The 20,894-nt window shown below is 46.2% G+C and overlaps 29 non-coding genes and 54 pseudogenes across 29 annotated transcripts; all 83 read left to right on the top strand.

Annotated features, from left to right (window-relative positions):
• Positions 1-107: 107 nt before the first annotated feature.
• LOC132865591 (5S ribosomal RNA) lies at positions 108-226 on the top strand. The gene has a single exon (XR_009650513.1). It is a non-coding gene; the product is annotated as a 5S ribosomal RNA (ribosomal RNA).
• Positions 227-357: 131 nt separating this feature from the next.
• Positions 358-476, top strand: LOC132865214 (5S ribosomal RNA). The gene has a single exon (XR_009650376.1). It is a non-coding gene; the product is annotated as a 5S ribosomal RNA (ribosomal RNA).
• Positions 477-607: 131 nt separating this feature from the next.
• Positions 608-726, top strand: LOC132865236 (5S ribosomal RNA). The gene has a single exon (XR_009650396.1). It is a non-coding gene; the product is annotated as a 5S ribosomal RNA (ribosomal RNA).
• A 126-nt stretch (positions 727-852) lies between these two features.
• LOC132864876 (5S ribosomal RNA) lies at positions 853-971 on the top strand. Its single transcript, XR_009650260.1, has one exon. It is a non-coding gene; the product is annotated as a 5S ribosomal RNA (ribosomal RNA).
• A 131-nt stretch (positions 972-1,102) lies between these two features.
• LOC132864968 (5S ribosomal RNA) lies at positions 1,103-1,221 on the top strand (annotated as a pseudogene).
• Positions 1,222-1,352: 131 nt separating this feature from the next.
• On the top strand, positions 1,353-1,471 carry LOC132865341 (5S ribosomal RNA; annotated as a pseudogene).
• Positions 1,472-1,597: 126 nt separating this feature from the next.
• LOC132865036 (5S ribosomal RNA) lies at positions 1,598-1,716 on the top strand (annotated as a pseudogene).
• Positions 1,717-1,847: 131 nt separating this feature from the next.
• Positions 1,848-1,966, top strand: LOC132865342 (5S ribosomal RNA; annotated as a pseudogene).
• A 121-nt stretch (positions 1,967-2,087) lies between these two features.
• Positions 2,088-2,206, top strand: LOC132865293 (5S ribosomal RNA). The gene has a single exon (XR_009650448.1). It is a non-coding gene; the product is annotated as a 5S ribosomal RNA (ribosomal RNA).
• A 131-nt stretch (positions 2,207-2,337) lies between these two features.
• Positions 2,338-2,456, top strand: LOC132865343 (5S ribosomal RNA; annotated as a pseudogene).
• A 121-nt stretch (positions 2,457-2,577) lies between these two features.
• On the top strand, positions 2,578-2,696 carry LOC132865294 (5S ribosomal RNA). Its single transcript, XR_009650449.1, has one exon. It is a non-coding gene; the product is annotated as a 5S ribosomal RNA (ribosomal RNA).
• A 131-nt stretch (positions 2,697-2,827) lies between these two features.
• Positions 2,828-2,946, top strand: LOC132865031 (5S ribosomal RNA; annotated as a pseudogene).
• A 121-nt stretch (positions 2,947-3,067) lies between these two features.
• On the top strand, positions 3,068-3,186 carry LOC132864998 (5S ribosomal RNA). Its single transcript, XR_009650271.1, has one exon. It is a non-coding gene; the product is annotated as a 5S ribosomal RNA (ribosomal RNA).
• A 131-nt stretch (positions 3,187-3,317) lies between these two features.
• Positions 3,318-3,436, top strand: LOC132864921 (5S ribosomal RNA; annotated as a pseudogene).
• A 121-nt stretch (positions 3,437-3,557) lies between these two features.
• Positions 3,558-3,676, top strand: LOC132865636 (5S ribosomal RNA; annotated as a pseudogene).
• A 131-nt stretch (positions 3,677-3,807) lies between these two features.
• Positions 3,808-3,926, top strand: LOC132864965 (5S ribosomal RNA; annotated as a pseudogene).
• Positions 3,927-4,062: 136 nt separating this feature from the next.
• LOC132865345 (5S ribosomal RNA) lies at positions 4,063-4,181 on the top strand (annotated as a pseudogene).
• A 141-nt stretch (positions 4,182-4,322) lies between these two features.
• Positions 4,323-4,441, top strand: LOC132865215 (5S ribosomal RNA). Its single transcript, XR_009650377.1, has one exon. It is a non-coding gene; the product is annotated as a 5S ribosomal RNA (ribosomal RNA).
• Positions 4,442-4,572: 131 nt separating this feature from the next.
• Positions 4,573-4,691, top strand: LOC132865347 (5S ribosomal RNA; annotated as a pseudogene).
• Positions 4,692-4,822: 131 nt separating this feature from the next.
• LOC132865295 (5S ribosomal RNA) lies at positions 4,823-4,941 on the top strand. Its single transcript, XR_009650450.1, has one exon. It is a non-coding gene; the product is annotated as a 5S ribosomal RNA (ribosomal RNA).
• A 131-nt stretch (positions 4,942-5,072) lies between these two features.
• On the top strand, positions 5,073-5,191 carry LOC132865348 (5S ribosomal RNA; annotated as a pseudogene).
• A 131-nt stretch (positions 5,192-5,322) lies between these two features.
• Positions 5,323-5,441, top strand: LOC132865037 (5S ribosomal RNA; annotated as a pseudogene).
• A 131-nt stretch (positions 5,442-5,572) lies between these two features.
• Positions 5,573-5,691, top strand: LOC132865105 (5S ribosomal RNA). Its single transcript, XR_009650282.1, has one exon. It is a non-coding gene; the product is annotated as a 5S ribosomal RNA (ribosomal RNA).
• A 131-nt stretch (positions 5,692-5,822) lies between these two features.
• On the top strand, positions 5,823-5,941 carry LOC132864922 (5S ribosomal RNA; annotated as a pseudogene).
• A 131-nt stretch (positions 5,942-6,072) lies between these two features.
• Positions 6,073-6,191, top strand: LOC132865637 (5S ribosomal RNA; annotated as a pseudogene).
• Positions 6,192-6,322: 131 nt separating this feature from the next.
• LOC132865144 (5S ribosomal RNA) lies at positions 6,323-6,441 on the top strand. The gene has a single exon (XR_009650313.1). It is a non-coding gene; the product is annotated as a 5S ribosomal RNA (ribosomal RNA).
• A 116-nt stretch (positions 6,442-6,557) lies between these two features.
• Positions 6,558-6,676, top strand: LOC132865349 (5S ribosomal RNA; annotated as a pseudogene).
• A 136-nt stretch (positions 6,677-6,812) lies between these two features.
• On the top strand, positions 6,813-6,931 carry LOC132865350 (5S ribosomal RNA; annotated as a pseudogene).
• Positions 6,932-7,062: 131 nt separating this feature from the next.
• On the top strand, positions 7,063-7,181 carry LOC132865638 (5S ribosomal RNA; annotated as a pseudogene).
• Positions 7,182-7,312: 131 nt separating this feature from the next.
• On the top strand, positions 7,313-7,431 carry LOC132865351 (5S ribosomal RNA; annotated as a pseudogene).
• A 136-nt stretch (positions 7,432-7,567) lies between these two features.
• LOC132865353 (5S ribosomal RNA) lies at positions 7,568-7,686 on the top strand (annotated as a pseudogene).
• Positions 7,687-7,832: 146 nt separating this feature from the next.
• Positions 7,833-7,951, top strand: LOC132865216 (5S ribosomal RNA). The gene has a single exon (XR_009650378.1). It is a non-coding gene; the product is annotated as a 5S ribosomal RNA (ribosomal RNA).
• A 131-nt stretch (positions 7,952-8,082) lies between these two features.
• On the top strand, positions 8,083-8,201 carry LOC132865156 (5S ribosomal RNA). The gene has a single exon (XR_009650324.1). It is a non-coding gene; the product is annotated as a 5S ribosomal RNA (ribosomal RNA).
• A 131-nt stretch (positions 8,202-8,332) lies between these two features.
• LOC132864923 (5S ribosomal RNA) lies at positions 8,333-8,451 on the top strand (annotated as a pseudogene).
• A 136-nt stretch (positions 8,452-8,587) lies between these two features.
• Positions 8,588-8,706, top strand: LOC132865639 (5S ribosomal RNA; annotated as a pseudogene).
• Positions 8,707-8,837: 131 nt separating this feature from the next.
• Positions 8,838-8,956, top strand: LOC132865169 (5S ribosomal RNA). The gene has a single exon (XR_009650335.1). It is a non-coding gene; the product is annotated as a 5S ribosomal RNA (ribosomal RNA).
• Positions 8,957-9,087: 131 nt separating this feature from the next.
• On the top strand, positions 9,088-9,206 carry LOC132865354 (5S ribosomal RNA; annotated as a pseudogene).
• Positions 9,207-9,342: 136 nt separating this feature from the next.
• LOC132865218 (5S ribosomal RNA) lies at positions 9,343-9,461 on the top strand. The gene has a single exon (XR_009650380.1). It is a non-coding gene; the product is annotated as a 5S ribosomal RNA (ribosomal RNA).
• A 131-nt stretch (positions 9,462-9,592) lies between these two features.
• Positions 9,593-9,711, top strand: LOC132865356 (5S ribosomal RNA; annotated as a pseudogene).
• Positions 9,712-9,842: 131 nt separating this feature from the next.
• Positions 9,843-9,961, top strand: LOC132865296 (5S ribosomal RNA). Its single transcript, XR_009650451.1, has one exon. It is a non-coding gene; the product is annotated as a 5S ribosomal RNA (ribosomal RNA).
• Positions 9,962-10,097: 136 nt separating this feature from the next.
• Positions 10,098-10,216, top strand: LOC132865357 (5S ribosomal RNA; annotated as a pseudogene).
• A 131-nt stretch (positions 10,217-10,347) lies between these two features.
• Positions 10,348-10,466, top strand: LOC132864976 (5S ribosomal RNA; annotated as a pseudogene).
• A 131-nt stretch (positions 10,467-10,597) lies between these two features.
• LOC132865358 (5S ribosomal RNA) lies at positions 10,598-10,716 on the top strand (annotated as a pseudogene).
• Positions 10,717-10,852: 136 nt separating this feature from the next.
• LOC132865359 (5S ribosomal RNA) lies at positions 10,853-10,971 on the top strand (annotated as a pseudogene).
• Positions 10,972-11,102: 131 nt separating this feature from the next.
• On the top strand, positions 11,103-11,221 carry LOC132865360 (5S ribosomal RNA; annotated as a pseudogene).
• A 136-nt stretch (positions 11,222-11,357) lies between these two features.
• Positions 11,358-11,476, top strand: LOC132865625 (5S ribosomal RNA; annotated as a pseudogene).
• A 131-nt stretch (positions 11,477-11,607) lies between these two features.
• LOC132865181 (5S ribosomal RNA) lies at positions 11,608-11,726 on the top strand. Its single transcript, XR_009650346.1, has one exon. It is a non-coding gene; the product is annotated as a 5S ribosomal RNA (ribosomal RNA).
• Positions 11,727-11,857: 131 nt separating this feature from the next.
• Positions 11,858-11,976, top strand: LOC132865361 (5S ribosomal RNA; annotated as a pseudogene).
• A 131-nt stretch (positions 11,977-12,107) lies between these two features.
• Positions 12,108-12,226, top strand: LOC132865612 (5S ribosomal RNA; annotated as a pseudogene).
• A 141-nt stretch (positions 12,227-12,367) lies between these two features.
• On the top strand, positions 12,368-12,486 carry LOC132865362 (5S ribosomal RNA; annotated as a pseudogene).
• A 141-nt stretch (positions 12,487-12,627) lies between these two features.
• LOC132865219 (5S ribosomal RNA) lies at positions 12,628-12,746 on the top strand. Its single transcript, XR_009650381.1, has one exon. It is a non-coding gene; the product is annotated as a 5S ribosomal RNA (ribosomal RNA).
• A 131-nt stretch (positions 12,747-12,877) lies between these two features.
• LOC132865363 (5S ribosomal RNA) lies at positions 12,878-12,996 on the top strand (annotated as a pseudogene).
• A 131-nt stretch (positions 12,997-13,127) lies between these two features.
• Positions 13,128-13,246, top strand: LOC132865297 (5S ribosomal RNA). The gene has a single exon (XR_009650452.1). It is a non-coding gene; the product is annotated as a 5S ribosomal RNA (ribosomal RNA).
• Positions 13,247-13,382: 136 nt separating this feature from the next.
• LOC132865365 (5S ribosomal RNA) lies at positions 13,383-13,501 on the top strand (annotated as a pseudogene).
• A 131-nt stretch (positions 13,502-13,632) lies between these two features.
• LOC132865338 (5S ribosomal RNA) lies at positions 13,633-13,751 on the top strand. The gene has a single exon (XR_009650489.1). It is a non-coding gene; the product is annotated as a 5S ribosomal RNA (ribosomal RNA).
• A 131-nt stretch (positions 13,752-13,882) lies between these two features.
• Positions 13,883-14,001, top strand: LOC132865367 (5S ribosomal RNA; annotated as a pseudogene).
• Positions 14,002-14,137: 136 nt separating this feature from the next.
• On the top strand, positions 14,138-14,256 carry LOC132865298 (5S ribosomal RNA). Its single transcript, XR_009650453.1, has one exon. It is a non-coding gene; the product is annotated as a 5S ribosomal RNA (ribosomal RNA).
• A 131-nt stretch (positions 14,257-14,387) lies between these two features.
• LOC132865038 (5S ribosomal RNA) lies at positions 14,388-14,506 on the top strand (annotated as a pseudogene).
• Positions 14,507-14,637: 131 nt separating this feature from the next.
• Positions 14,638-14,756, top strand: LOC132865368 (5S ribosomal RNA; annotated as a pseudogene).
• Positions 14,757-14,887: 131 nt separating this feature from the next.
• Positions 14,888-15,006, top strand: LOC132865640 (5S ribosomal RNA; annotated as a pseudogene).
• Positions 15,007-15,137: 131 nt separating this feature from the next.
• On the top strand, positions 15,138-15,256 carry LOC132865193 (5S ribosomal RNA). The gene has a single exon (XR_009650357.1). It is a non-coding gene; the product is annotated as a 5S ribosomal RNA (ribosomal RNA).
• A 136-nt stretch (positions 15,257-15,392) lies between these two features.
• On the top strand, positions 15,393-15,511 carry LOC132865369 (5S ribosomal RNA; annotated as a pseudogene).
• Positions 15,512-15,647: 136 nt separating this feature from the next.
• On the top strand, positions 15,648-15,766 carry LOC132865328 (5S ribosomal RNA). Its single transcript, XR_009650480.1, has one exon. It is a non-coding gene; the product is annotated as a 5S ribosomal RNA (ribosomal RNA).
• Positions 15,767-15,897: 131 nt separating this feature from the next.
• LOC132865370 (5S ribosomal RNA) lies at positions 15,898-16,016 on the top strand (annotated as a pseudogene).
• Positions 16,017-16,147: 131 nt separating this feature from the next.
• On the top strand, positions 16,148-16,266 carry LOC132865299 (5S ribosomal RNA). Its single transcript, XR_009650454.1, has one exon. It is a non-coding gene; the product is annotated as a 5S ribosomal RNA (ribosomal RNA).
• A 136-nt stretch (positions 16,267-16,402) lies between these two features.
• Positions 16,403-16,521, top strand: LOC132865371 (5S ribosomal RNA; annotated as a pseudogene).
• Positions 16,522-16,662: 141 nt separating this feature from the next.
• LOC132865057 (5S ribosomal RNA) lies at positions 16,663-16,781 on the top strand (annotated as a pseudogene).
• Positions 16,782-16,912: 131 nt separating this feature from the next.
• On the top strand, positions 16,913-17,031 carry LOC132865372 (5S ribosomal RNA; annotated as a pseudogene).
• A 131-nt stretch (positions 17,032-17,162) lies between these two features.
• LOC132864924 (5S ribosomal RNA) lies at positions 17,163-17,281 on the top strand (annotated as a pseudogene).
• A 131-nt stretch (positions 17,282-17,412) lies between these two features.
• LOC132865641 (5S ribosomal RNA) lies at positions 17,413-17,531 on the top strand (annotated as a pseudogene).
• Positions 17,532-17,662: 131 nt separating this feature from the next.
• On the top strand, positions 17,663-17,781 carry LOC132865205 (5S ribosomal RNA). Its single transcript, XR_009650368.1, has one exon. It is a non-coding gene; the product is annotated as a 5S ribosomal RNA (ribosomal RNA).
• A 136-nt stretch (positions 17,782-17,917) lies between these two features.
• Positions 17,918-18,036, top strand: LOC132865030 (5S ribosomal RNA; annotated as a pseudogene).
• A 141-nt stretch (positions 18,037-18,177) lies between these two features.
• Positions 18,178-18,296, top strand: LOC132865220 (5S ribosomal RNA). The gene has a single exon (XR_009650382.1). It is a non-coding gene; the product is annotated as a 5S ribosomal RNA (ribosomal RNA).
• A 131-nt stretch (positions 18,297-18,427) lies between these two features.
• Positions 18,428-18,546, top strand: LOC132865373 (5S ribosomal RNA; annotated as a pseudogene).
• Positions 18,547-18,677: 131 nt separating this feature from the next.
• On the top strand, positions 18,678-18,796 carry LOC132865301 (5S ribosomal RNA). The gene has a single exon (XR_009650455.1). It is a non-coding gene; the product is annotated as a 5S ribosomal RNA (ribosomal RNA).
• A 136-nt stretch (positions 18,797-18,932) lies between these two features.
• Positions 18,933-19,051, top strand: LOC132865374 (5S ribosomal RNA; annotated as a pseudogene).
• Positions 19,052-19,182: 131 nt separating this feature from the next.
• LOC132865375 (5S ribosomal RNA) lies at positions 19,183-19,301 on the top strand (annotated as a pseudogene).
• A 136-nt stretch (positions 19,302-19,437) lies between these two features.
• On the top strand, positions 19,438-19,556 carry LOC132865302 (5S ribosomal RNA). Its single transcript, XR_009650456.1, has one exon. It is a non-coding gene; the product is annotated as a 5S ribosomal RNA (ribosomal RNA).
• A 136-nt stretch (positions 19,557-19,692) lies between these two features.
• On the top strand, positions 19,693-19,811 carry LOC132865378 (5S ribosomal RNA; annotated as a pseudogene).
• A 132-nt stretch (positions 19,812-19,943) lies between these two features.
• On the top strand, positions 19,944-20,062 carry LOC132865039 (5S ribosomal RNA; annotated as a pseudogene).
• A 131-nt stretch (positions 20,063-20,193) lies between these two features.
• On the top strand, positions 20,194-20,312 carry LOC132865379 (5S ribosomal RNA; annotated as a pseudogene).
• A 131-nt stretch (positions 20,313-20,443) lies between these two features.
• On the top strand, positions 20,444-20,562 carry LOC132865626 (5S ribosomal RNA; annotated as a pseudogene).
• A 131-nt stretch (positions 20,563-20,693) lies between these two features.
• On the top strand, positions 20,694-20,812 carry LOC132865217 (5S ribosomal RNA). The gene has a single exon (XR_009650379.1). It is a non-coding gene; the product is annotated as a 5S ribosomal RNA (ribosomal RNA).
• Positions 20,813-20,894: the final 82 nt, after the last annotated feature.

Consider the following 20,894-nt stretch of genomic DNA (forward strand, 5'->3'; position numbering starts at 1 on the left):
AGAAATGTGTTTGAATTTTCCTTCTGTGAATTTTCCTTCTGGTCGCAAGGCAAGGCAAGGCACACATTTCGCAAGGTAAGAAAACCGCACATTTCCAACTAACTGTCGCTTACGGCCAAACCACTCTGACAACGCCTGATCCCGTCTGATCTCAGAAGCTAAACAGGGTTGGGCCTGGTTAGTACTTGAGTGGGAGACTGCCTAGGAATACCAGGTACTGTAAGCATTTTATTTTGTCTTCTTGCAGAAATGTGTTTGAATTTTCCTTCTGTGAATTTTCCTTCTGGTTGCAAGGCAAGGCAAGGCAAGGCGCACATTTCGCAAGGTAAGAAAACCGCACATTTCCAACTAACTGTCGCTTACAGCCAAACCACTCTGACAACGCCTGATCCCGTCTGATCTCAGAAGCTAAACAGGGTTGGGCCTGGTTAGTACTTGAGTGGGAGACTGCCTAGGAATACCAGGTACTGTAAGCATTTTATTTTGTCTTCTTGCAGAAATGTGTTTGAATTTTCCTTCTGTGAATTTTCCTTCTGGTCGCAAGGCAAGGCAAGGCAAGGCACACATTTCGCAAGGTAAGAAAACCGCACATTTCCAACTAACTGTCGCTTACGGCCAAACCACTCTGACAACGCCTGATCCCGTCTGATCTCAGAAGCTAAACAGGGTTGGGCCTGGTTAGTACTTGAGTGGGAGACTGCCTCGGAATACCAGGTACTGTAAGCATTTTATTTTGTCTTCTTGCAGAAATGTGTTTGAGTTTTCCTTCTGTGAATTTTCCTTCTGGTCGCAAGGCAAGGCAAGGCACACATTTCGCAAGGTAAGAAAACCGCACATTTCCAACTAACTGTCGCTTACGGCCAAACCACTCTGACAACGCCTGATCCCGTCTGATCTCAGAAGCTAAACAGGGTTGGGCCTGGTTAGTACTTGAGTGGGAGACTGCCTAGGAATACCAGGTACTGTAAGCATTTTATTTTGTCTTCTTGCAGAAATGTGTTTGAATTTTCCTTCTGTGAATTTTCCTTCTGGTCGCAAGGCAAGGCAAGGCAAGGCACACATTTCGCAAGGTAAGAAAACCGCACATTTCCAACTAACTGTCGCTTACGGCCAAACCACTCTGACAACGCCTGATCCCGTCTGATCTCAGAAGCTAAACCGGGTTGGGCCTGGTTAGTACTTGAGTGGGAGACTGCCTAGGAATACCAGGTACTGTAGGCATTTTATTTTGTCTTCTTGCAGAAATGTGTTTGAATTTTCCTTCTGTGAATTTTCCTTCTGGTCGCAAGGCAAGGCAAGGCAAGGCAAACATTTCGCAAGGTAAGAAAACCGCACATTTCCAGCTAACTGTCGCTTACGGCCAAACCACTCTGACAACGCCTGATCCCGTCTGATCTCAGAAGCTAAACCGGGTTGGGCCTGGTTAGTACTTGAGTGGGAGACTGCCTAGGAATACCAGGTACTGTAAGCATTTTATTTTGTCTTCTTGCAGAAATGTGTTTGAATTTTCCTTCTGTGAATTTTCCTTCTGGTCGCAAGGCAAGGCAAGGCAAACATTTCGCAAGGTAAGAAAACCGCACATTTCCAGCTAACTGTCGCTTACGGCCAAACCACTCTGACAACGCCTGATCCTGTCTGATCTCAGAAGCTAAACAGGGTTGTGCCTGGTTAGTACTTGAGTGGGAGACTGCCTTGGAATACCAGGTACTGTAAGCATTTTATTTTGTCTTCTTGCAGAAATGTGTTTGAGTTTTCCTTCTGTGAATTTTCCTTCTGGTCGCAAGGCAAGGCAAGGCAAGGCACACATTTCGCAAGGTAAGAAAACCGCACATTTCCAACTAACTGTCGCTTACGGCCAAACCACTCTGACAACGCCTGATCCCGTCTGATCTCAGAAGCTAAACCGGGTTGGGCCTGGTTAGTACTTGAGTGGGAGACTGCCTAGGAATACCAGGTACTGTAAGCATTTTATTTTGTCTTCTTGCAGAAATGTGTTTGAGTTTTCCTTCTGTGAATTTTCCTTCTGGTCGCAAGGCAAGGCACACATTTCGCAAGGTAAGAAAACCGCACATTTCCAACTAACTGTCGCTTACGGCCAAACCACTCTGACAACGCCTGATCCCGTCTGATCTCAGAAGCTAAACAGGGTTGGGCCTGGTTAGTACTTGAGTGGGAGACTGCCTAGGAATACCAGGTACTGTAGGCATTTTATTTTGTCTTCTTGCAGAAATGTGTTTGAATTTTCCTTCTGTGAATTTTCCTTCTGGTCGCAAGGCAAGGCAAGGCAAGGCACACATTTCGCAAGGTAAGAAAACCGCACATTTCCAACTAACTGTCGCTTACGGCCAAACCACTCTGACAACGCCTGATCCCGTCTGATCTCAGAAGCTAAACCGGGTTGGGCCTGGTTAGTACTTGAGTGGGAGACTGCCTAGGAATACCAGGTACTGTAAGCATTTTATTTTGTCTTCTTGCAGAAATGTGTTTGAGTTTTCCTTCTGTGAATTTTCCTTCTGGTCGCAAGGCAAGGCACACATTTCGCAAGGTAAGAAAACCGCACATTTCCAACTAACTGTCGCTTACGGCCAAACCACTCTGACAACGCCTGATCCCGTCTGATCTCAGAAGCTAAACAGGGTTGGGCCTGGTTAGTACTTGAGTGGGAGACTGCCTAGGAATACCAGGTACTGTAGGCATTTTATTTTGTCTTCTTGCAGAAATGTGTTTGAATTTTCCTTCTGTGAATTTTCCTTCTGGTCGCAAGGCAAGGCAAGGCAAGGCAAACATTTCGCAAGGTAAGAAAACCGCACATTTCCAGCTAACTGTTGCTTACGGCCAAACCACTCTGACAACGCCTGATCCTGTCTGATCTCAGAAGCTAAACAGGGTTGTGCCTGGTTAGTACTTGAGTGGGAGACTTCCTTGGAATACCAGGTACTGTAAGCATTTTATTTTGTCTTCTTGCAGAAATGTGTTTGAGTTTTCCTTCTGTGAATTTTCCTTCTGGTCGCAAGGCAAGGTACACATTTCGCAAGGTAAGAAAACCGCACATTTCCAACTAACTGTCGCTTACGGCCAAACCACTCTGACAACGCCTGATCCCGTCTGATCTCAGAAGCTAAACAGGGTTGGGCCTGGTTAGTACTTGAGTGGGAGACTGCCTAGGAATACCAGGTACTGTAAGCATTTTATTTTGTCTTCTTGCAGAAATGTGTTTGAATTTTCCTTCTGTGAATTTTCCTTCTGGTCGCAAGGCAAGGCAAGGCAAGGCACACATTTCGCAAGGTAAGAAAACCGCACATTTCCAACTAACTGTCGCTTACGGCCAAACCACTCTGACAACGCCTGATCCCGTCTGATCTCAGAAGCTAAACCGGGTTGGGCCTGGTTAGTACTTGATTGGGAGACTGCCTAGGAATACCAGGTACTGTAAGCATTTTATTTTGTCTTCTTGCAGAAATGTGTTTGAATTTTCCTTCTGTGAATTTTCCTTCTGGTCGCAAGGCAAGGCAAACATTTCGCAAGGTAAGAAAACCGCACATTTCCAACTAACTGTCGCTTACGGCCAAACCACTCTGACAACGCCTGATCCTGTCTGATCTCAGAAGCTAAACAGGGTTGGGCCTGGTTAGTACTTGAGTGGGAGACTGCCTCGGAATACCAGGTACTGTAAGCATTTTATTTTGTCTTCTTGCAGAAATGTGTTTGAGTTTTCCTTCTGTGAATTTTCCTTCTGGTCGCAAGGCAAGGCAAGGCAAGGTACACATTTCGCAAGGTAAGAAAACCGCACATTTCCAACTAACTGTCGCTTCCGGCCAAACCACTCTGACAACGCCTGATCCCGTCTGATCTCAGAAGCTAAACAGGGTTGGGCCTGGTTAGTACTTGAGTGGGAGACTGCCTAGGAATACCAGGTACTGTAAGCATTTTATTTTGTCTTCTTGCAGAAATGTGTTTGAATTTTCCTTCTGTGAATTTTCCTTCTGGTCGCAAGGCAAGGCAAGGCAAGGCAAGGCACACATTTCGCAAGGTAAGAAAACCGCACATTTCCAGCTAATTGTCGCTTACGGCCAAACCACTCTGACAACGCCTGATCCCGTCTGATCTCAGAAGCTAAACCGGGTTGGGCCTGGTTAGTACTTGAGTGGGAGACTGCCTAGGAATACCAGGTACTGTAAGCATTTTATTTTGTCTTCTTGCAGAAATGTGTTTGAATTTTCCTTCTGTGAATTTTCCTTCTGGTCGCAAGGCAAGGCAAGGCAAGGCAAGGCAAGGCGCACATTTCGCAAGGTAAGAAAACCGCACATTTCCAACTAACTGTCGCTTACAGCCAAACCACTCTGACAACGCCTGATCCCGTCTGATCTCAGAAGCTAAACAGGGTTGGGCCTGGTTAGTACTTGAGTGGGAGACTGCCTAGGAATACCAGGTACTGTAAGCATTTTATTTTGTCTTCTTGCAGAAATGTGTTTGAATTTTCCTTCTGTGAATTTTCCTTCTGGTCGCAAGGCAAGGCAAGGCAAGGCACACATTTCGCAAGGTAAGAAAACCGCACATTTCCAACTAACTGTCGCTTACGGCCAAACCACTCTGACAACGCCTGATCCCGTCTGATCTCAGAAGCTAAACCGGGTTGGGCCTGGTTAGTACTTGAGTGGGAGACTGCCTAGGAATACCAGGTACTGTAAGCATTTTATTTTGTCTTCTTGCAGAAATGTGTTTGAGTTTTCCTTCTGTGAATTTTCCTTCTGGTCGCAAGGCAAGGCAAGGCAAGGCACACATTTCGCAAGGTAAGAAAACCGCACATTTCCAACTAACTGTCGCTTACGGCCAAACCACTCTGACAACGCCTGATCCCGTCTGATCTCAGAAGCTAAACAGGGTTGGGCCTGGTTAGTACTTGAGTGGGAGACTGCCTAGGAATACCAGGTACTGTAGGCATTTTATTTTGTCTTCTTGCAGAAATGTGTTTGAATTTTCCTTCTGTGAATTTTCCTTCTGGTCGCAAGGCAAGGCAAGGCAAGGCAAACATTTCGCAAGGTAAGAAAACCGCACATTTCCAGCTAACTGTCGCTTACGGCCAAACCACTCTGACAACGCCTGATCCCGTCTGATCTCAGAAGCTAAACCGGGTTGGGCCTGGTTAGTACTTGAGTGGGAGACTGCCTAGGAATACCAGGTACTGTAAGCATTTTATTTTGTCTTCTTGCAGAAATGTGTTTGAATTTTCCTTCTGTGAATTTTCCTTCTGGTCGCAAGGCAAGGCAAGGCAAGGCAAACATTTCGCAAGGTAAGAAAACCGCACATTTCCAGCTAACTGTCGCTTACGGCCAAACCACTCTGACAACGCCTGATCCTGTCTGATCTCAGAAGCTAAACAGGGTTGTGCCTGGTTAGTACTTGAGTGGGAGACTGCCTTGGAATACCAGGTACTGTAAGCATTTTATTTTGTCTTCTTGCAGAAATGTGTTTGAGTTTTCCTTCTGTGAATTTTCCTTCTGGTCGCAAGGCAAGGCAAGGCAAGGTACACATTTCGCAAGGTAAGAAAACCGCACATTTCCAACTAACTGTCGCTTACGGCCAAACCACTCTGACAACGCCTGATCCCGTCTGATCTCAGAAGCTAAACAGGGTTGGGCCTGGTTAGTACTTGAGTGGGAGACTGCCTAGGAATACCAGGTACTGTAAGCATTTTATTTTGTCTTCTTGCAGAAATGTGTTTGAATTTTCCTTCTGTGAATTTTCCTTCTGGTCGCAAGGCAAGGCAAGGCAAGGCACACATTTCGCAAGGTAAGAAAACCGCACATTTCCAACTAACTGTCGCTTACGGCCAAACCACTCTGACAACGCCTGATCCCGTCTGATCTCAGAAGCTAAACCGGGTTGGGCCTGGTTAGTACTTGATTGGGAGACTGCCTAGGAATACCAGGTACTGTAAGCATTTTATTTTGTCTTCTTGCAGAAATGTGTTTGAATTTTCCTTCTGTGAATTTTCCTTCTGGTCGCAAGGCAAGGCAAGGCAAGGCAAACATTTCGCAAGGTAAGAAAACCGCACATTTCCAACTAACTGTCGCTTACGGCCAAACCACTCTGACAACGCCTGATCCTGTCTGATCTCAGAAGCTAAACAGGGTTGGGCCTGGTTAGTACTTGAGTGGGAGACTGCCTCGGAATACCAGGTACTGTAAGCATTTTATTTTGTCTTCTTGCAGAAATGTGTTTGAGTTTTCCTTCTGTGAATTTTCCTTCTGGTCGCAAGGCAAGGCAAGGCAAGGTACACATTTCGCAAGGTAAGAAAACCGCACATTTCCAACTAACTGTCGCTTACGGCCAAACCACTCTGACAACGCCTGATCCCGTCTGATCTCAGAAGCTAAACAGGGTTGGGCCTGGTTAGTACTTGAGTGGGAGACTGCCTAGGAATACCAGGTACTGTAAGCATTTTATTTTGTCTTCTTGCAGAAATGTGTTTGAATTTTCCTTCTGGTCGCAAGGCAAGGCAAGGCAAGGCACACATTTCGCAAGGTAAGAAAACCGCACATTTCCAGCTAATTGTCGCTTACGGCCAAACCACTCTGACAACGCCTGATCCCGTCTGATCTCAGAAGCTAAACCGGGTTGGGCCTGGTTAGTACTTGAGTGGGAGACTGCCTAGGAATACCAGGTACTGTAAGCATTTTATTTTGTCTTCTTGCAGAAATGTGTTTGAATTTTCCTTCTGTGAATTTTCCTTCTGGTCGCAAGGCAAGGCAAGGCAAGGCAAGGCACACATTTCGCAAGGTAAGAAAACCGCACATTTCCAGCTAATTGTCGCTTACGGCCAAACCACTCTGACAACGCCTGATCCCGTCTGATCTCAGAAGCTAAACCGGGTTGGGCCTGGTTAGTACTTGAGTGGGAGACTGCCTAGGAATACCAGGTACTGTAAGCATTTTATTTTGTATTCTTGCAGAAATGTGTTTGAATTTTCCTTCTGTGAATTTTCCTTCTGGTCGCAAGGCAAGGCAAGGCAAGGCAAACATTTCGCAAGGTAAGAAAACCGCACATTTCCAACTAACTGTCGCTTACGGCCAAACCACTCTGACAACGCCTGATCCTGTCTGATCTCAGAAGCTAAACAGGGTTGGGCCTGGTTAGTACTTGAGTGGGAGACTGCCTCGGAATACCAGGTACTGTAAGCATTTTATTTTGTCTTCTTGCAGAAATGTGTTTGAATTTTCCTTCTGTGAATTTTCCTTCTGGTCGCAAGGCAAGGCAAGGCAAGGCACACATTTCGCAAGGTAAGAAAACCGCACATTTCCAGCTAATTGTCGCTTACGGCCAAACCACTCTGACAACGCCTGATCCCGTCTGATCTCAGAAGCTAAACCGGGTTGGGCCTGGTTAGTACTTGAGTGGGAGACTGCCTAGGAATACCAGGTACTGTAAGCATTTTATTTTGTCTTCTTGCAGAAACGTGTTTGAATTTTCCTTCTGTGAATTTTCCTTCTGGTCGCAAGGCAAGGCAAGGCAAGGCAAGGCACACATTTCGCAAGGTAAGAAAACCGCACATTTCCAGCTAATTGTCGCTTACGGCCAAACCACTCTGACAACGCCTGATCCCGTCTGATCTCAGAAGCTAAACCGGGTTGGGCCTGGTTAGTACTTGAGTGGGAGACTGCCTAGGAATACCAGGTACTGTAAGCATTTTATTTTGTCTTCTTGCAGAAATGTGTTTGAATTTTCCTTCTGTGAATTTTCCTTCTGGTCGCAAGGCAAGGCAAGGCAAGGCAAGGCAAGGCAAGGCGCACATTTCGCAAGGTAAGAAAACCGCACATTTCCAACTAACTGTCGCTTACAGCCAAACCACTCTGACAACGCCTGATCCCGTCTGATCTCAGAAGCTAAACAGGGTTGGGCCTGGTTAGTACTTGAGTGGGAGACTGCCTAGGAATACCAGGTACTGTAAGCATTTTATTTTGTCTTCTTGCAGAAATGTGTTTGAATTTTCCTTCTGTGAATTTTCCTTCTGGTCGCAAGGCAAGGCAAGGCAAGGCACACATTTCGCAAGGTAAGAAAACCGCACATTTCCAACTAACTGTCGCTTACGGCCAAACCACTCTGACAACGCCTGATCCCGTCTGATCTCAGAAGCTAAACAGGGTTGGGCCTGGTTAGTACTTGAGTGGGAGACTGCCTAGGAATACCAGGTACTGTAAGCATTTTATTTTGTCTTCTTGCAGAAATGTGTTTGAATTTTCCTTCTGTGAATTTTCCTTCTGGTCGCAAGGCAAGGCAAGGCAAGGCACACATTTCGCAAGGTAAGAAAACCGCACATTTCCAACTAACTGTCGCTTACGGCCAAACCACTCTGACAACGCCTGATCCCGTCTGATCTCAGAAGCTAAACCGGGTTGGGCCTGGTTAGTACTTGATTGGGAGACTGCCTAGGAATACCAGGTACTGTAAGCATTTTATTTTGTCTTCTTGCAGAAATGTGTTTGAATTTTCCTTCTGTGAATTTTCCTTCTGGTCGCAAGGCAAGGCAAGGCAAGGCAAGGCAAACATTTCGCAAGGTAAGAAAACCGCACATTTCCAACTAACTGTCGCTTACGGCCAAACCACTCTGACAACGCCTGATCCTGTCTGATCTCAGAAGCTAAACAGGGTTGGGCCTGGTTAGTACTTGAGTGGGAGACTGCCTCGGAATACCAGGTACTGTAAGCATTTTATTTTGTCTTCTTGCAGAAATGTGTTTGAGTTTTCCTTCTGTGAATTTTCCTTCTGGTCGCAAGGCAAGGCAAGGCAAGGTACACATTTCGCAAGGTAAGAAAACCGCACATTTCCAACTAACTGTCGCTTACGGCCAAACCACTCTGACAACGCCTGATCCCGTCTGATCTCAGAAGCTAAACAGGGTTGGGCCTGGTTAGTACTTGAGTGGGAGACTGCCTAGGAATACCAGGTACTGTAAGCATTTTATTTTGTCTTCTTGCAGAAATGTGTTTGAATTTTCCTTCTGTGAATTTTCCTTCTGGTCGCAAGGCAAGGCAAGGCAAGGCACACATTTCGCAAGGTAAGAAAACCGCACATTTCCAGCTAATTGTCGCTTACGGCCAAACCACTCTGACAACGCCTGATCCCGTCTGATCTCAGAAGCTAAACCGGGTTGGGCCTGGTTAGTACTTGAGTGGGAGACTGCCTAGGAATACCAGGTACTGTAAGCATTTTATTTTGTCTTCTTGCAGAAATGTGTTTGAATTTTCCTTCTGTGAATTTTCCTTCTGGTCGCAAGGCAAGGCAAGGCAAGGCAAGGCGCACATTTCGCAAGGTAAGAAAACCGCACATTTCCAACTAACTGTCGCTTACAGCCAAACCACTCTGACAACGCCTGATCCCGTCTGATCTCAGAAGCTAAACAGGGTTGGGCCTGGTTAGTACTTGAGTGGGAGACTGCCTAGGAATACCAGGTACTGTAAGCATTTTATTTTGTCTTCTTGCAGAAATGTGTTTGAATTTTCCTTCTGTGAATTTTCCTTCTGGTCGCAAGGCAAGGCAAGGCAAGGCACACATTTCGCAAGGTAAGAAAACCGCACATTTCCAACTAACTGTCGCTTACGGCCAAACCACTCTGACAACGCCTGATCCCGTCTGATCTCAGAAGCTAAACCGGGTTGGGCCTGGTTAGTACTTGAGTGGGAGACTGCCTAGGAATACCAGGTACTGTAAGCATTTTATTTTGTCTTCTTGCAGAAATGTGTTTGAGTTTTCCTTCTGTGAATTTTCCTTCTGGTCGCAAGGCAAGGCAAGGCAAGGCACACATTTCGCAAGGTAAGAAAACCGCACATTTCCAACTAACTGTCGCTTACGGCCAAACCACTCTGACAACGCCTGATCCCGTCTGATCTCAGAAGCTAAACAGGGTTGGGCCTGGTTAGTACTTGAGTGGGAGACTGCCTAGGAATACCAGGTACTGTAGGCATTTTATTTTGTCTTCTTGCAGAAATGTGTTTGAATTTTCCTTCTGTGAATTTTCCTTCTGGTCGCAAGGCAAGGCAAGGCAAGGCAAGGCAAACATTTCGCAAGGTAAGAAAACCGCACATTTCCAGCTAACTGTCGCTTACGGCCAAACCACTCTGACAACGCCTGATCCCGTCTGATCTCAGAAGCTAAACCGGGTTGGGCCTGGTTAGTACTTGAGTGGGAGACTGCCTAGGAATACCAGGTACTGTAAGCATTTTATTTTGTCTTCTTGCAGAAATGTGTTTGAATTTTCCTTCTGTGAATTTTCCTTCTGGTCGCAAGGCAAGGCAAGGCAAGGCACACATTTCGCAAGGTAAGAAAACCGCACATTTCCAACTAACTGTCGCTTACGGCCAAACCACTCTGACAATGCCTGATCCCGTCTGATCTCAGAAGCTAAACCGGGTTGGGCCTGGTTAGTACTTGAGTGGGAGACTGCCTAGGAATACCAGGTACTGTAAGCATTTTATTTTGTATTCTTGCAGAAATGTGTTTGAATTTTCCTTCTGTGAATTTTCCTTCTGGTCGCAAGGCAAGGCAAGGCAAGGCAAACATTTCGCAAGGTAAGAAAACCGCACATTTCCAACTAACTGTCGCTTACGGCCAAACCACTCTGACAACGCCTGATCCCGTCTGATCTCAGAAGCTAAACCGGGTTGGGCCTGGTTAGTACTTGAGTGGGAGACTGCCTAGGAATACCAGGTACTGTAAGCATTTTATTTTGTCTTCTTGCAGAAATGTGTTTGAGTTTTCCTTCTGTGAATTTTCCTTCTGGTCGCAAGGCAAGGCAAGGCAAGGCAAGGCACACATTTCGCAAGGTAAGAAAACCGCACATTTCCAACTAACTGTCGCTTACGGCCAAACCACTCTGACAACGCCTGATCCCGTCTGATCTCAGAAGCTAAACCGGGTTGGGCCTGGTTAGTACTTGAGTGGGAGACTGCCTAGGAATACCAGGTACTGTAAGCATTTTATTTTGTATTCTTGCAGAAATGTGTTTGAATTTTCCTTCTGTGAATTTTCCTTCTGGTCGCAAGGCAAGGCAAGGCAAGGCAAACATTTCGCAAGGTAAGAAAACCGCACATTTCCAACTAACTGTCGCTTACGGCCAAACCACTCTGACAACGCCTGATCCCGTCTGATCTCAGAAGCTAAACCGGGTTGGGCCTGGTTAGTACTTGAGTGGGAGACTGCCTAGGAATACCAGGTACTGTAAGCATTTTATTTTGTCTTCTTGCAGAAATGTGTTTGAGTTTTCCTTCTGTGAATTTTCCTTCTGGTCGCAAGGCAAGGCAAGGCAAGGCAAGGCACACATTTCGCAAGGTAAGAAAACCGCACATTTCCAACTAACTGTCGCTTACGGCCAAACCACTCTGACAACGCCTGATCCTGTCTGATCTCAGAAGCTAAACAGGGTTGGGCCTGGTTAGTACTTGAGTGGGAGACTGCCTTGGAATACCAGGTACTGTAAGCATTTTATTTTGTCTTCTTGCAGAAATGTGTTTGAGTTTTCCTTCTGTGAATTTTCCTTCTGGTCGCAAGGCAAGGCAAGGCAAGGTACACATTTCGCAAGGTAAGAAAACCGCACATTTCCAACTAACTGTCGCTTACGGCCAAACCACTCTGACAACGCCTGATCCCGTCTGATCTCAGAAGCTAAACAGGGTTGGGCCTGGTTAGTACTTGAGTGGGAGACTGCCTAGGAATACCAGGTACTGTAAGCATTTTATTTTGTCTTCTTGCAGAAATGTGTTTGAATTTTCCTTCTGTGAATTTTCCTTCTGGTCGCAAGGCAAGGCAAGGCAAGGCACACATTTCGCAAGGTAAGAAAACCGCACATTTCCAGCTAATTGTCGCTTACGGCCAAACCACTCTGACAACGCCTGATCCCGTCTGATCTCAGAAGCTAAACCGGGTTGGGCCTGGTTAGTACTTGAGTGGGAGACTGCCTAGGAATACCAGGTACTGTAAGCATTTTATTTTGTATTCTTGCAGAAATGTGTTTGAATTTTCCTTCTGTGAATTTTCCTTCTGGTCGCAAGGCAAGGCAAGGCAAGGCAAACATTTCGCAAGGTAAGAAAACCGCACATTTCCAACTAACTGTCGCTTACGGCCAAACCACTCTGACAACGCCTGATCCTGTCTGATCTCAGAAGCTAAACAGGGTTGGGCCTGGTTAGTACTTGAGTGGGAGACTGCCTAGGAATACCAGGTACTGTAAGCATTTTATTTTGTCTTCTTGCAGAAATGTGTTTGAATTTTCCTTCTGTGAATTTTCCTTCTGGTCGCAAGGCAAGGCAAGGCAAGGCAAGGCAAGGCACACATTTCGCAAGGTAAGAAAACCGCACATTTCCAGCTAATTGTCGCTTACGGCCAAACCACTCTGACAACGCCTGATCCCGTCTGATCTCAGAAGCTAAACCGGGTTGGGCCTGGTTAGTACTTGAGTGGGAGACTGCCTAGGAATACCAGGTACTGTAAGCATTTTATTTTGTCTTCTTGCAGAAATGTGTTTGAATTTTCCTTCTGTGAATTTTCCTTCTGGTCGCAAGGCAAGGCAAGGCAAGGCAAGGCAAGGCGCACATTTCGCAAGGTAAGAAAACCGCACATTTCCAACTAACTGTCGCTTACAGCCAAACCACTCTGACAACGCCTGATCCCGTCTGATCTCAGAAGCTAAACAGGGTTGGGCCTGGTTAGTACTTGAGTGGGAGACTGCCTAGGAATACCAGGTACTGTAAGCATTTTATTTTGTCTTCTTGCAGAAATGTGTTTGAATTTTCCTTCTGTGAATTTTCCTTCTGGTCGCAAGGCAAGGCAAGGCAAGGCACACATTTCGCAAGGTAAGAAAACCGCACATTTCCAACTAACTGTCGCTTACGGCCAAACCACTCTGACAACGCCTGATCCCGTCTGATCTCAGAAGCTAAACCGGGTTGGGCCTGGTTAGTACTTGAGTGGGAGACTGCCTAGGAATACCAGGTACTGTAAGCATTTTATTTTGTCTTCTTGCAGAAATGTGTTTGAGTTTTCCTTCTGTGAATTTTCCTTCTGGTCGCAAGGCAAGGCAAGGCAAGGCACACATTTCGCAAGGTAAGAAAACCGCACATTTCCAACTAACTGTCGCTTACGGCCAAACCACTCTGACAACGCCTGATCCCGTCTGATCTCAGAAGCTAAACAGGGTTGGGCCTGGTTAGTACTTGAGTGGGAGACTGCCTAGGAATACCAGGTACTGTAGGCATTTTATTTTGTCTTCTTGCAGAAATGTGTTTGAATTTTCCTTCTGTGAATTTTCCTTCTGGTCGCAAGGCAAGGCAAGGCAAGGCAAGGCAAACATTTCGCAAGGTAAGAAAACCGCACATTTCCAGCTAACTGTCGCTTACGGCCAAACCACTCTGACAACGCCTGATCCCGTCTGATCTCAGAAGCTAAACCGGGTTGGGCCTGGTTAGTACTTGAGTGGGAGACTGCCTAGGAATACCAGGTACTGTAAGCATTTTATTTTGTCTTCTTGCAGAAATGTGTTTGAATTTTCCTTCTGTGAATTTTCCTTCTGGTCGCAAGGCAAGGCAAGGCAAGGCACACATTTCGCAAGGTAAGAAAACCGCACATTTCCAACTAACTGTCGCTTACGGCCAAACCACTCTGACAACGCCTGATCCCGTCTGATCTCAGAAGCTAAACCGGGTTGGGCCTGGTTAGTACTGGAGTGGGAGACTGCCTAGGAATACCAGGTACTGTAAGCATTTTATTTTGTATTCTTGCAGAAATGTGTTTGAATTTTCCTTCTGTGAATTTTCCTTCTGGTCGCAAGGCAAGGCAAGGCAAGGCAAACATTTCGCAAGGTAAGAAAACCGCACATTTCCAACTAACTGTCGCTTACGGCCAAACCACTCTGACAACGCCTGATCCCGTCTGATCTCAGAAGCTAAACCGGGTTGGGCCTGGTTAGTACTTGAGTGGGAGACTGCCTAGGAATACCAGGTACTGTAAGCATTTTATTTTGTCTTCTTGCAGAAATGTGTTTGAGTTTTCCTTCTGTGAATTTTCCTTCTGGTCGCAAGGCAAGGCAAGGCAAGGCAAGGCACACATTTCGCAAGGTAAGAAAACCGCACATTTCCAACTAACTGTCGCTTACGGCCAAACCACTCTGACAACGCCTGATCCCGTCTGATCTCAGAAGCTAAACAGGGTTGGGCCTGGTTAGTACTTGAGTGGGAGACTGCCTAGGAATACCAGGTACTGTAGGCATTTTATTTTGTCTTCTTGCAGAAATGTGTTTGAATTTTCCTTCTGTGAATTTTCCTTCTGGTCGCAAGGCAAGGCAAGGCAAGGCAAACATTTCGCAAGGTAAGAAAACCGCACATTTCCAGCTAACTGTCGCTTACGGCCAAACCACTCTGACAACGCCTGATCCTGTCTGATCTCAGAAGCTAAACAGGGTTGTGCCTGGTTAGTACTTGAGTGGGAGACTGCCTTGGAATACCAGGTACTGTAAGCATTTTATTTTGTCTTCTTGCAGAAATGTGTTTGAGTTTTCCTTCTGTGAATTTTCCTTCTGGTCGCAAGGCAAGGCAAGGCAAGGCACACATTTCGCAAGGTAAGAAAACCGCACATTTCCAGCTAATTGTCGCTTACGGCCAAACCACTCTGACAACGCCTGATCCCGTCTGATCTCAGAAGCTAAACCGGGTTGGGCCTGGTTAGTACTTGAGTGGGAGACTGCCTAGGAATACCAGGTACTGTAAGCATTTTATTTTGTATTCTTGCAGAAATGTGTTTGAATTTTCCTTCTGTGAATTTTCCTTCTGGTCGCAAGGCAAGGCAAGGCAAGGCACACATTTCGCAAGGTAAGAAAACCGCACATTTCCAACTAACTGTCGCTTACGGCCAAACCACTCTGACAACGCCTGATCCTGTCTGATCTCAGAAGCTAAACAGGGTTGGGCCTGGTTAGTACTTGAGTGGGAGACTGCCTCGGAATACCAGGTACTGTAAGCATTTTATTTTGTCTTCTTGCAGAAATGTGTTTGAGTTTTCCTTCTGTGAATTTTCCTTCTGGTCGCAAGGCAAGGCAAGGCAAGGTACACATTTCGCAAGGTAAGAAAACCGCACATTTCCAACTAACTGTCGCTTACGGCCAAACCACTCTGACAACGCCTGATCCCGTCTGATCTCAGAAGCTAAACAGGGTTGGGCCTGGTTAGTACTTGAGTGGGAGACTGCCTAGGAATACCAGGTACTGTAAGCATTTTATTTTGTCTTCTTGCAGAAATGTGTTTGAATTTTCCTTCTGTGAATTTTCCTTCTGGTCGCAAGGCAAGGCAAGGCAAGGCAAGGCACACATTTCGCAAGGTAAGAAAACCGCACATTTCCAGCTAATTGTCGCTTACGGCCAAACCACTCTGACAACGCCTGATCCCGTCTGATCTCAGAAGCTAAACCGGGTTGGGCCTGGTTAGTACTTGAGTGGGAGACTGCCTAGGAATACCAGGTACTGTAAGCATTTTATTTTGTCTTCTTGCAGAAATGTGTTTGAATTTTCCTTCTGTGAATTTTCCTTCTGGTCGCAAGGCAAGGCAAGGCAAGGCAAGGCGCACATTTCGCAAGGTAAGAAAACCGCACATTTCCAACTAACTGTCGCTTACAGCCAAGCCACTCTGACAACGCCTGATCCCGTCTGATCTCAGAAGCTAAACAGGGTTGGGCCTGGTTAGTACTTGAGTGGGAGACTGCCTAGGAATACCAGGTACTGTAAGCATTTTATTTTGTCTTCTTGCAGAAATGTGTTTGAATTTTCCTTCTGTGAATTTTCCTTCTGGTCGCAAGGCAAGGCAAGGCAAGGCACACATTTCGCAAGGTAAGAAAACCGCACATTTCCAACTAACTGTCGCTTACGGCCAAACCACTCTGACAACGCCTGATCCCGTCTGATCTCAGAAGCTAAACCGGGTTGGGCCTGGTTAGTACTTGAGTGGGAGACTGCCTAGGAATACCAGGTACTGTAAGCATTTTATTTTGTCTTCTTGCAGAAATGTGTTTGAGTTTTCCTTCTGTGAATTTTCCTTCTGGTCGCAAGGCAAGGCAAGGCAAGGCACACATTTCGCAAGGTAAGAAAACCGCACATTTCCAACTAACTGTCGCTTACGGCCAAACCACTCTGACAACGCCTGATCCCGTCTGATCTCAGAAGCTAAACAGGGTTGGGCCTGGTTAGTACTTGAGTGGGAGACTGCCTAGGAATACCAGGTACTGTAGGCATTTTATTTTGTCTTCTTGCAGAAATGTGTTTGAATTTTCCTTCTGTGAATTTTCCTTCTGGTCGCAAGGCAAGGCAAGGCAAGGCAAGGCAAACATTTCGCAAGGTAAGAAAACCGCACATTTCCAGCTAACTGTCGCTTACGGCCAAACCACTCTGACAACGCCTGATCCCGTCTGATCTCAGAAGCTAAACCGGGTTGGGCCTGGTTAGTACTTGAGTGGGAGACTGCCTAGGAATACCAGGTACTGTAAGCATTTTATTTTGTCTTCTTGCAGAAATGTGTTTGAATTTTCCTTCTGTGAATTTTCCTTCTGGTCGCAAGGCAAGGCAAGGCAAGGCAAGGCAAGGCAAACATTTCGCAAGGTAAGAAAACCGCACATTTCCAGCTAACTGTCGCTTATGGCCAAACCACTCTGACAACGCCTGATCCTGTCTGATCTCAGAAGCTAAACAGGGTTGTGCCTGGTTAGTACTTGAGTGGGAGACTGCCTTGGAATACCAGGTACTGTAAGCATTTTATTTTGTCTTCTTGCAGAAATGTGTTTGAGTTTTCCTTCTGTGAATTTTCCTTCTGGTCGCAAGGCAAGGCAAGGCAAGGTACACATTTCGCAAGGTAAGAAAACCGCACATTTCCAGCTAATTGTCGCTTACGGCCAAACCACTCTGACAACGCCTGATCCCGTCTGATCTCAGAAGCTAAACCGGGTTGGGCCTGGTTAGTACTTGAGTGGGAGACTGCCTAGGAATACCAGGTACTGTAAGCATTTTATTTTGTCTTCTTGCAGAAATGTGTTTGAATTTTCCTTCTGTGAATTTTCCTTCTGGTCGCAAGGCAAGGCAAGGCAAGGCACACATTTCGCAAGGTAAGAAAACCGCACATTTCCAACTAACTGTCGCTTACGGCCAAACCACTCTGACAACGCCTGATCCCGTCTGATCTCAGAAGCTAAACCGGGTTGGGCCTGGTTAGTACTTGATTGGGAGACTGCCTAGGAATACCAGGTACTGTAAGCATTTTATTTTGTCTTCTTGCAGAAATGTGTTTGAATTTTCCTTCTGTGAATTTTCCTTCTGGTCGCAAGGCAAGGCAAGGCAAGGCAAACATTTCGCAAGGTAAGAAAACCGCACATTTCCAACTAACTGTCGCTTACGGCCAAACCACTCTGACAACGCCTGATCCTGTCTGATCTCAGAAGCTAAACAGGGTTGGGCCTGGTTAGTACTTGAGTGGGAGACTGCCTCGGAATACCAGGTACTGTAAGCATTTTATTTTGTCTTCTTGCAGAAATGTGTTTGAGTTTTCCTTCTGTGAATTTTCCTTCTGGTCGCAAGGCAAGGCAAGGCAAGGTACACATTTCGCAAGGTAAGAAAACCGCACATTTCCAACTAACTGTCGCTTACGGCCAAACCACTCTGACAACGCCTGATCCCGTCTGATCTCAGAAGCTAAACAGGGTTGGGCCTGGTTAGTACTTGAGTGGGAGACTGCCTAGGAATACCAGGTACTGTAAGCATTTTATTTTGTCTTCTTGCAGAAATGTGTTTGAATTTTCCTTCTGTGAATTTTCCTTCTGGTCGCAAGGCAAGGCAAGGCAAGGCAAGGCACACATTTCGCAAGGTAAGAAAACCGCACATTTCCAGCTAATTGTCGCTTACGGCCAAACCACTCTGACAACGCCTGATCCCGTCTGATGTCAGAAGCTAAACCGGGTTGGGCCTGGTTAGTACTTGAGTGGGAGACTGCCTAGGAATACCAGGTACTGTAAGCATTTTATTTTGTCTTCTTGCAGAAATGTGTTTGAATTTTCCTTCTGTGAATTTTCCTTCTGGTCGCAAGGCAAGGCAAGGCAAGGCAAGGCAAGGCGCACATTTCGCAAGGTAAGAAAACCGCACATTTCCAACTAACTGTCGCTTACAGCCAAACCACTCTGACAACGCCTGATCCCGTCTGATCTCAGAAGCTAAACAGGGTTGGGCCTGGTTAGTACTTGAGTGGGAGACTGCCTAGGAATACCAGGTACTGTAAGCATTTTATTTTGTCTTCTTGCAGAAATGTGTTTGAATTTTCCTTCTGTGAATTTTCCTTCTGGTCGCAAGGCAAGGCAAGGCAAGGCACACATTTCGCAAGGTAAGAAAACCGCACATTTCCAACTAACTGTCGCTTACGGCCAAACCACTCTGACAACGCCTGATCCCGTCTGATCTCAGAAGCTAAACCGGGTTGGGCCTGGTTAGTACTTGAGTGGGAGACTGCCTAGGAATACCAGGTACTGTAAGCATTTTATTTTGTCTTCTTGCAGAAATGTGTTTGAGTTTTCCTTCTGTGAATTTTCCTTCTGGTCGCAAGGCAAGGCAAGGCAAGGCACACATTTCGCAAGGTAAGAAAACCGCACATTTCCAACTAACTGTCGCTTACGGCCAAACCACTCTGACAACGCCTGATCCCGTCTGATCTCAGAAGCTAAACAGGGTTGGGCCTGGTTAGTACTTGAGTGGGAGACTGCCTAGGAATACCAGGTACTGTAGGCATTTTATTTTGTCTTCTTGCAGAAATGTGTTTGAATTTTCCTTCTGTGAATTTTCCTTCTGGTCGCAAGGCAAGGCAAGGCAAGGCAAGGCAAACATTTCGCAAGGTAAGAAAACCGCACATTTCCAGCTAACTGTCGCTTACGGCCAAACCACTCTGACAACGCCTGATCCCGTCTGATCTCAGAAGCTAAACCGGGTTGGGCCTGGTTAGTACTTGAGTGGGAGACTGCCTAGGAATACCAGGTACTGTAAGCATTTTATTTTGTATTCTTGCAGAAATGTGTTTGAATTTTCCTTCTGTGAATTTTCCTTCTGGTCGCAAGGCAAGGCAAGGCAAGGCAAACATTTCGCAAGGTAAGAAAACCGCACATTTCCAACTAACTGTCGCTTACGGCCAAACCACTCTGACAACGCCTGATCCCGTCTGATCTCAGAAGCTAAACCGGGTTGGGCCTGGTTAGTACTTGAGTGGGAGACTGCCTAGGAATACCAGGTACTGTAAGCATTTTATTTTGTCTTCTTGCAGAAATGTGTTTGAGTTTTCCTTCTGTGAATTTTCCTTCTGGTCGCAAGGCAAGGCAAGGCAAGGCAAGGCACACATTTCGCAAGGTAAGAAAACCGCACATTTCCAACTAACTGTCGCTTACGGCCAAACCACTCTGACAACGCCTGATCCCGTCTGATCTCAGAAGCTAAACAGGGTTGGGCCTGGTTAGTACTTGAGTGGGAGACTGCCTAGGAATACCAGGTACTGTAGGCATTTTATTTTGCCTTCTTGCAGAAATGTGTTTGAATTTTCCTTCTGTGAATTTTCCTTCTGGTCGCAAGGCAAGGCAAGGCAAGGCAAGGCAAACATTTCGCAAGGTAAGAAAACCGCACATTTCCAGCTAACTGTCGCTTACGGCCAAACCACTCTGACAACGCCTGATCCCGTCTGATCTCAGAAGCTAAACCGGGTTGGGCCTGGTTAGTACTTGAGTGGGAGACTGCCTAGGAATACCAGGTACTGTAAGCATTTTATTTTGTCTTCTTGCAGAAATGTGTTTGAATTTTCCTTCTGTGAATTTTCCTTCTGGTCGCAAGGCAAGGCAAGGCAAGGCAAGGCAAACATTTCGCAAGGTAAGAAAACCGCACATTTCCAGCTGTCGCTTACGGCCAAACCACTCTGACAACGCCTGATCCTGTCTGATCTCAGAAGCTAAACAGGGTTGTGCCTGGTTAGTACTTGAGTGGGAGACTGCCTTGGAATACCAGGTACTGTAAGCATTTTATTTTGTCTTCTTGCAGAAATGTGTTTGAGTTTTCCTTCTGTGAATTTTCCTTCTGGTCGCAAGGCAAGGCAAGGCAAGGCACACATTTCGCAAGGTAAGAAAACCGCACATTTCCAGCTAATTGTCGCTTACGGCCAAACCACTCTGACAACGCCTGATCCCGTCTGATCTCAGAAGCTAAACCGGGTTGGGCCTGGTTAGTACTTGAGTGGGAGACTGCCTAGGAATACCAGGTACTGTAAGCATTTTATTTTGTATTCTTGCAGAAATGTGTTTGAATTTTCCTTCTGTGAATTTTCCTTCTGGTCGCAAGGCAAGGCAAGGCAAGGCACACATTTCGCAAGGTAAGAAAACCGCACATTTCCAACTAACTGTCGCTTACGGCCAAACCACTCTGACAACGCCTGATCCTGTCTGATCTCAGAAGCTAAACAGGGTTGGGCCTGGTTAGTACTTGAGTGGGAGACTGCCTTGGAATACCAGGTACTGTAAGCATTTTATTTTGTCTTCTTGCAGAAATGTGTTTGAGTTTTCCTTCTGTGAATTTTCCTTCTGGTCGCAAGGCAAGGCAAGGCAAGGTACACATTTCGCAAGGTAAGAAAACCGCACATTTCCAACTAACTGTCGCTTACGGCCAAACCACTCTGACAACGCCTGATCCCGTCTGATCTCAGAAGCTAAACAGGGTTGGGCCTGGTTAGTACTTGAGTGGGAGACTGCCTAGGAATACCAGGTACTGTAAGCATTTTATTTTGTCTTCTTGCAGAAATGTGTTTGAATTTTCCTTCTGTGAATTTTCCTTCTGGTCGCAAGGCAAGGCAAGGCAA

The sequence above is a fragment of the Neoarius graeffei genome, chromosome 17 (assembly GCF_027579695.1).
Source record: "Neoarius graeffei isolate fNeoGra1 chromosome 17, fNeoGra1.pri, whole genome shotgun sequence".
In the NCBI taxonomy this organism is placed as follows: domain Eukaryota; kingdom Metazoa; phylum Chordata; class Actinopteri; order Siluriformes; family Ariidae; genus Neoarius; species Neoarius graeffei.